General features: G+C 44.1%; 1 protein-coding gene across 5 annotated transcripts in view; it reads right to left on the reverse strand.

The window, feature by feature from the left end:
* The window catches only part of MAPKAP1 (mitogen-activated protein kinase associated protein 1), a 138,640-nt gene that overhangs the window by 55,494 nt on the left and 75,646 nt on the right, over positions 1–7,500 (reverse strand). The gene's annotated exons all lie outside the window — the stretch shown is intronic.

Consider the following 7,500-nt stretch of genomic DNA (forward strand, 5'->3'; position numbering starts at 1 on the left):
TTCCCTAAGGAGGGGCCTGCTACCTTCAGGTACTTTACATGGCAGAAAATTGTCAAGCAAAACTCCAACCAAAACATAAGACAACACGGAGGAAAAAAAACAGAAGAAGAACCCAAAACCATCCCCGGGGCCAAACAGACAAGGAATATCAGAGACGGCAGACGCAAAAACATTCTTCGTGTGTGCCAAGTGAGGCCTTCAGCGCGGCGTCGGGACGAGCCAGGCTGCCTGCTGGGAGAGAAGCAAACAACAGCAGCTGAACGCGGACGGCCTCGTTTGGGTTTGCACGCACCAAGGCACCCCTGGAACCCCCACAATGGAAAACTGCCCTCGCCTTCTCCACACCCTAAGCGTTAAAAAGCAAAAGCTGTTGTCAACCCTTCCCAAGTGGGTCAGTCCTTCCTCTGGAGCGGCTGGCCTGAGAACTGTCAGACGGATGTTGCTGAACACCCTATTACTAAATCACGGCTCAGCCACAGCCGTTCTTTGCCTCAGAAGCTGGATCCCATCCCAGAACAATCTTTAAAAGTTTATTTTACTGATCAAAGCAAAATAAGAAAAACCTCTATATTTTACTATATTTAGTGAGCTATTCAGTAAGTGAAACTTTGGCAAGAGCAATGAAATGTAAAGTGCACCCCACATTTGTAAACTTTTGCATATTTGCTATGGAATAAGGCCAAAAGCGTTTGAAATGTCAATCAGAGGTCAGGTCGCTAGTACTTTCTTGCTTTGTTTTAGTTGAATAAAGTGTGCAACGTTGCCTTTCTCCGACAACACGCAGCAGACCCTCAATAAGGGCCCTTTGGCGCACAGGAAACCCACGCAGGGACGCCGAGCGTGGCTCTGGGACCAGACCAACGAGACTGTGCTGTCATCTTGGGGCAAGGCCAGTGCATCACGCCGCGTTTCCCACGCGCTAGTGGGGAAGCAGCATGGCATCTCCTGGCCCGGTCCCCCGGCACGCTGCACGCAGCGGAGCTGCTGCTTGCTCAGGGCAGGTCGCACCGGTGCTCCTCCCAATGGAGAGGTGCGCCAAGGCTGCAAATTAAACCAAGCCACGCCGACCCCCTCCCACCGGTGCAGTGCAGGTAGGTAGGAAATGCGTTTCAAGGGTTACTTGCCAGGCTCTCGGTCATTCCCTGCACCGGCACTCGAGACCCACCATCCTCACGTCAAGCTGTACCTTACCTAGCATACGTTTAACTAAGATTATAAACTACTTACATTTTCCCCTAACCCACTGTTGTGTCACACCATCATTTTAAACCAATGCATCTATCACTAGCTGCTGGAAAACAACGGAAAGAGAAAAGATACTATTCTATCAATTAAACGCATTTCTTAAAATTTGGAGCCAAAAGACATTCTGAGCCTGCATTTTTCTGTCACTTTACGAAAACATACCTGGGTGACAAGGTTAAATCAAGCAAAGGAAATCCCTGGCACTTATCACCCACAGGCATTACTGATAAATTGTGCAGTGGAGGAATAAAGGATTACCTTCTGTATTTTTTCATTACACTTTTCTTTTGTTACAGAATACATAAATCCATTGTGGCACAATGTAATATGTATCATCGTGCTACACCTGTGGACGTTTCATAACGGCTGCCATGTCTGTGCAGTCAGGAATGATAAGTGAACCACCCGTGAATGTTAATGATAGTGATCATTCTGAGGTAACTTGGCTTTCCATCTTCCTTTACAGCCTTAGTGCTGAAGCCAGGGTGGCAAGGTTCAGGAGAGGAAAATGAAAACAACAGGAAAGGCAAGAGCTTCAGAGCCCGGACTGCTTTTTGGGGAGAAAGGCAAGGGGATTTGTGCAGTCTCTTATCCTTGGGGACAGCTGCAGCAAATACATTAACTTTTAGGAAAGGAGGAATGTCTTCCATCCTGATCATAAGGCACAAACTTTTCCAAACTCAGGTCGGGCTCTCTATCCTGGAAGCAGCTCTTGTTTTATTCCGAGGTAGAAATCAGAGCAGTTAAGGCTTTCTGCAGAAAACTGCTGGCACGGTCGAAAACGACTGGTAACGACTAATAAGATTTTCCCACTGGAAGCGCATGAAATCAAAGCTGAGGCTAAGACACGATGTCCTTTACTTAGGCTGGGTAATTTTTTTAATAAACTACACAACGACACGAATCAGAGTGACTGTGTCAGCCCACACTTTTAGGTCTGCATCTGAACCATCTTGCCTTTGTGAGTCCCATGCTACTGTTGTGTGCTCATGAGTTTGATTGCCTTGGTTGCTATAGTACTTCATTTTCATATATTTGCATTGCACGTATACGATAAAATGCACTTTACAGATTACACACACACGTATGAAGACTGACAACAGGCCTTACTGGGAAATGCTCCTATAGACTGAACAGAACTACAGTTCAAGCCTCTCCGCTGCATTTATAAATGCACCCTAGAAGATTTCACATTATTTGCAAGTTTCCAATAGGGATGCACCACATATCAAACTAATGTGGCTTTGAAAAAATGAATACAGAATGGGCAAAGCAATTTCAACACCATGTCAAAATAAAAAAGTGTACACAGGCTAAAGCACCCCCATGCTAAGATTCACCTAACTGGAAGCTGAGTGAAAAGAAATGCCTTTATAGTTGCAGCAGATCTATTTGTGATAGCAACATTTCCAACAAGAGGAAAAAAGCCTAAAAGGGGAGCAAAGGATTATTTTAAACGACTCTGGCTCATTTGAAGTCAGGCTTTCAGGTATTACTTCACCAGCTAAAAGTTGGCGTTTCCATGAAGGCAGCGCTTTGTTTGACTCACCCTGACAAATCAGAATCGACATCAAAGTGGATTGTTCGAGACCGCGGCGTTTGACATTGGACAAAGCACTCCTTTCCACAACAGACATTTTCCAAAAACATAACTCGCTATGCTAATGGGCAGCTAGAAGCCAGAATGACTGCCCTCCGTCTTCTCCTTGTGCAACTTTGCCAGAGTCCTTGGAAGTTGCCAGATTCGGTCATGCCTGCTTAGCTTGCTCAACTGATTGTGCCAGAAAAGAAAATAAGACACAGATGTATTTGAGCTCTTTGAGATGCCAGTAAGAGAGACAGCTAATGGCTTCATTTCGACCCTCCCCTACCAGCTGGGCACAGGTGGGGGATAATGAGGTCCCTCTCCCTAATCAAACTCAATTATTTACTACTCTATATGACCACAAAGACATTTACATTCAGCTCAGAATATAAAACACACTGTGGGCTACTTCCAACCACTGCCACTGGGTATTTGTAACAAACTCAAGTGGCTAAGAGTTTGCCTTGGCAGGAGTGTAAGTGTATAAAGTTTTGCAAACTGTTTCTGTTCAAATATGGCCTGCTGAAACGGGGTCCCAGGCGAGGTTCCATAACTGTCAGCTCAGTGAACTGCATAACATCCGCGAGTGCATTCAACATACAGCACGGGCAGGATCTTGAAATAAAACGCCACGTTTCATCATGAAGCTTCTCAGAAGCGTCAATTTTTTCACCCGCGATACACTATTAATAAACATTACCCGTCACTAGCCTGACACAGCAGCAACTGGGATCCTTGCACATAAGGGGAATGAGCTACAAAACATAAAAATGTGATTACACGCACGAGTCGAATAAGAGCAAAGGAAAAGAAGATGTAGGGTCTCTCAAAAACAGTAAGAAACACTGTATGCGGCTACATTTAGGGAACATGGAATAATTTTAGATCCCAGGAACCACTAGCACAGAATTTTAATTTAAATCTTTTTTTTTTTTTAATACCTGTTTACTCAGAAAGGGCAAGCAATTTCACAAATCATTACCATGCACATGCCCACAACACAAGATTAACGATTACACAAAGTCTTTTTGTTTACTGAAACATTACTCGATACAACCTTCACAATTTTTGCAACGGATTGGACCTGCTGAGCTACAAAACAACTTGTTTTTCGTTTCCGGGAATTATCTTATCCCGAAACGCAGTTTTGTCTTTGCTCAGTCCATGTTCTAACAGAGATGCCAGATGCAATTTCCCATGTTTTTAAACAGGGAATGCTTAAACATACTCCAAGCATGGAATAAATGGTGACCAAATGCTTGGCTCTCCCCATCCATTTTGCTGCATTTGCAGCTGTGCCTTAAATCTTGCCTTGAAGAGGGGTCACCCTGCAGCGCGGTGGGAGTCTACACAGATCCGGCTACAACAGATCTGTGTAGACTCGTGGTCCCTGTGCTACCAAAGGCAGAATTAGGGCCTTTTACTGGAACACTAGCCTGAACACCTGAATAGTTAACACTGAAATGATTTTGTCCCGAAATGAAAAAAAATTGTAAGACTGATTTTAATAAAAATAAAACTTGAGCTCCAACACTAAAAGCACTTGTGGGCACTAGGGATATAAATATTGATTTAAAAAAATGTCCACTTAAGTGTTGTAATTACAACAGGTTAAGTGATTAATCGGTATGGCAACCCCCACTGCCTTGCAGACAGAAGAGATGGGGAAAGGGAGAGTGGGGAGTAGGACCCCGGTGCAGCCGCTTGCAGCCTCCTTGCTGCCTGCCATGAGCCGTCCAGGCATGGCAATGGGTGGCAGGGGCCTGCCCAGAGCCCAGGCGGCTCGTGGCAGGTGGAGGGGAGGCTGCAAGCGGCTGCACCTGGCTCCGCAGCTGGCACACGGCAGTCTTACCTGGTGGCAAGAGCACCCGGCTGAGAACCACTGAGCTAAGTTGAACACAACGGTGGCTCTCAACTGGGGACATCGCACGTTGAACAAAGCAGTGGGGGTGCCTGGACTCCGAAAAGGCTGAGAGCATCTCATTTGAGCGCAAAGAGTTGCGCAGAAGGCCAGTAACATTGCTGCAGCATCAAGGCCTTATATTTCAGTATTTTTTTTAAGTTAAGAAAAGATCCTCTTCTTGATGGTGGCATTTAAAAAAGACAAGATTTGTAAATTAATTCATTAGACATTTTAATCTAAAGTTGCATTCGGGCCTGATTTCCCATTTTAAACAAACTCAGCAATTTTACTGTTTGTGTTATGTCTAGTTTGCTTAAAATAACCACTGTTTTAAATCCCCTTAATTTTGGATTGTGCCACCTTGGGAGAGAAAGACCCTGCCTTTCCGTTGGGTTCCCTGCAAGTGGGAGACCCAGGTCCTTTGATTTGCTACATGTTGGCTTACTCAACCAGCAATTTCCAACCTGGCAGAAGCAGAAGACTGCACTTCTCTGAAAATTCATTTGGAAAGACACCAGGAAATCTCATGAATTTTGCAGCATATTTGTGCAGGTACAAAGCTTATTACAGAGTGCAAATATACATGTTTGATTTATCTGACCTTTTAAATGTTAAGGTAGGCAATGAGTGGCTTCCATATTTATGTCTTATTTGATTATTTCTGTTGTTTTAAACAGAAACAAAGAAAACAGTTTTCTTCTCTCCAGACAGTAACTGTTGCCAAAAAAGAGATCAAGTCAGATTTACGAATACTAAATTATGCAGACTGCATATGTTCCATTTCTATGGACAATGGAAGTGTTTGCAATTAGGACAGAACGAAAAGAAAAAACACAGTTGCTTCTCCAAGACTCAAGCAAATGGCTCGCTAATTTACACCCATACCGGCACTGGCTTTTCTTTCACTGCACTCTAATGTTCTCACACTTCATGAGCTAGAATAATACTGCACTTCAAAGTAATGCAAATTTAAAAACTGAGATTTTTAAAAGGTCACGAAGACTTTATTGTTTAAAAGGACACTGCCAACGTCAAGAGGCACATCCGAGCCTGAGAAGTTTGTAGCTGCTATTGTAAAAAGGAATCTTAACCTACATGACAGGACAAAAAACCCCTCAGCCCCCATTTCATTTCTTCATTCCTGCATTTCACAGCGCTCTGCGGACAGCTACGAGCAGGGTTTTGCAGGTGGCCAGTTGCACTTCTGGCCCAGTGACATCTCCCCCATGCATGTCTCTGCCTGTCACCAACATCAACACATCGCCCAGGCCTCACACAAGGGAGTTACTAACATCAGGAGTGGAAAAGCGGAGACCGGAGAGAGCTGAATAGGAGACACGTGCACAGAACGAAGGGGAGGGAAACACCAAGTGTGTTTGGAGGTGCTGCTCTTCAGCTTCTTGCAAAGACACACAAACATTAGTAAAGAAGATTTTTTTTTTAGATGTCACCATTCAAGGTGACCATATCCTCTCTAAAACCCTGACCCTGTGCAAACATGTGCAAGTGTGGGGAAGCTGAGCCAAGATGAAATAATGCAATCTTTTCAGTCTCGGGAACACCTCAGCCTTCTTCTTGGCTTCCCGGGGAGCTCAGAAGTCTACTCCTGTACGCGTCACGTACGGACGGGGACAGCGAGAGGGAAGCCAAAAACATTGCTGCTCTCCCCACTATGCAACACAAGCACCACTTGTAGAAATCTTCTTTAGAGGCAAGTGTCCGACAATACTATGACTTCTCACTCCACCCTCCTGCAGTAATGGCAGAAATTAAAATGGCTTGACTAGGAGTCCAGGGCAGTTTGCCTCTACCATTAAAGCCAAGTACCAGAGGGAGGCAAACCAAGCTGCTTCTCAAGGAAGACTTTGGTTGCACACGCTGCAGACAAGTGAGACTTTGGATCCATCCTGGAAAACAGGTATTGGCTCACAACGGGTGAATTCCTGAGAAAATCTTTGGATGGGATATTCATAGGCACACATGACAGTGCGTACAAAAACTAATCAAATAAATCTCTTTTTTCCCCCCATTAAGATCACTCGAAACTGGAAACGACCCTACAGCTGAGAAGCATAGGTCTTTTCCATGAGCCAAAAGGATATAAATCCTTCCAATATTCAGGAAAAATATATTGGCACTTACTCCTACAAATTATACTTAGAGTACATTGGCACTTAAGTCTATATGGGCCAAACACCTAGAGATATTTTGGCTTGCAAAACTAATACGTTGTTGTAGTAACTGACCTGGTATTTACACCAAAGATACAGCAGCTAAGATGCACAGGTCCAAGTAACTTTTAAATGATTTCTTTCTGGAAGGAGCAAAAAGCCATACATGAGAGAGGTAGAGCTAACTACATCATTAGGTGCTAAGCCAAAGCTGAAGTACTGCCAAGACTCAAGAAGCCTGGTTCTCCTACAGCTACCTTCTACATGAGTGCATTCATTTCATTTGCTAGTCCAGGCACATTAGACTTTCAGCTAAAAGAGTAATTTTGCAAAACAATGGTGTGAGCAAAAGGAACTGAAGATTACAAACTCCGTAGGTATTTGGGGGAAAAAACAAAAACAACCCCCCCAAATCACAAAGTATTTCTCAGCAACAGAAGCAGGCAACACTCCTGCGCAAAGCAGCACGGTATATTTTCTGCAGGTTTAGAACCATAAAGATTCCAGTTTTAGGATTAAAGAGAGGTATTATAGTACTTATGAGACAAGTTTAAAATGGAAATTGCATTTCCTGCTCACATGGCCCATACAAGATT

This window comes from Alligator sinensis, unplaced genomic scaffold (assembly GCF_000455745.1).
Source record: "Alligator sinensis unplaced genomic scaffold, ASM45574v1 scaffold611_2, whole genome shotgun sequence".
In the NCBI taxonomy this organism is placed as follows: Eukaryota; Metazoa; Chordata; order Crocodylia; family Alligatoridae; genus Alligator; species Alligator sinensis.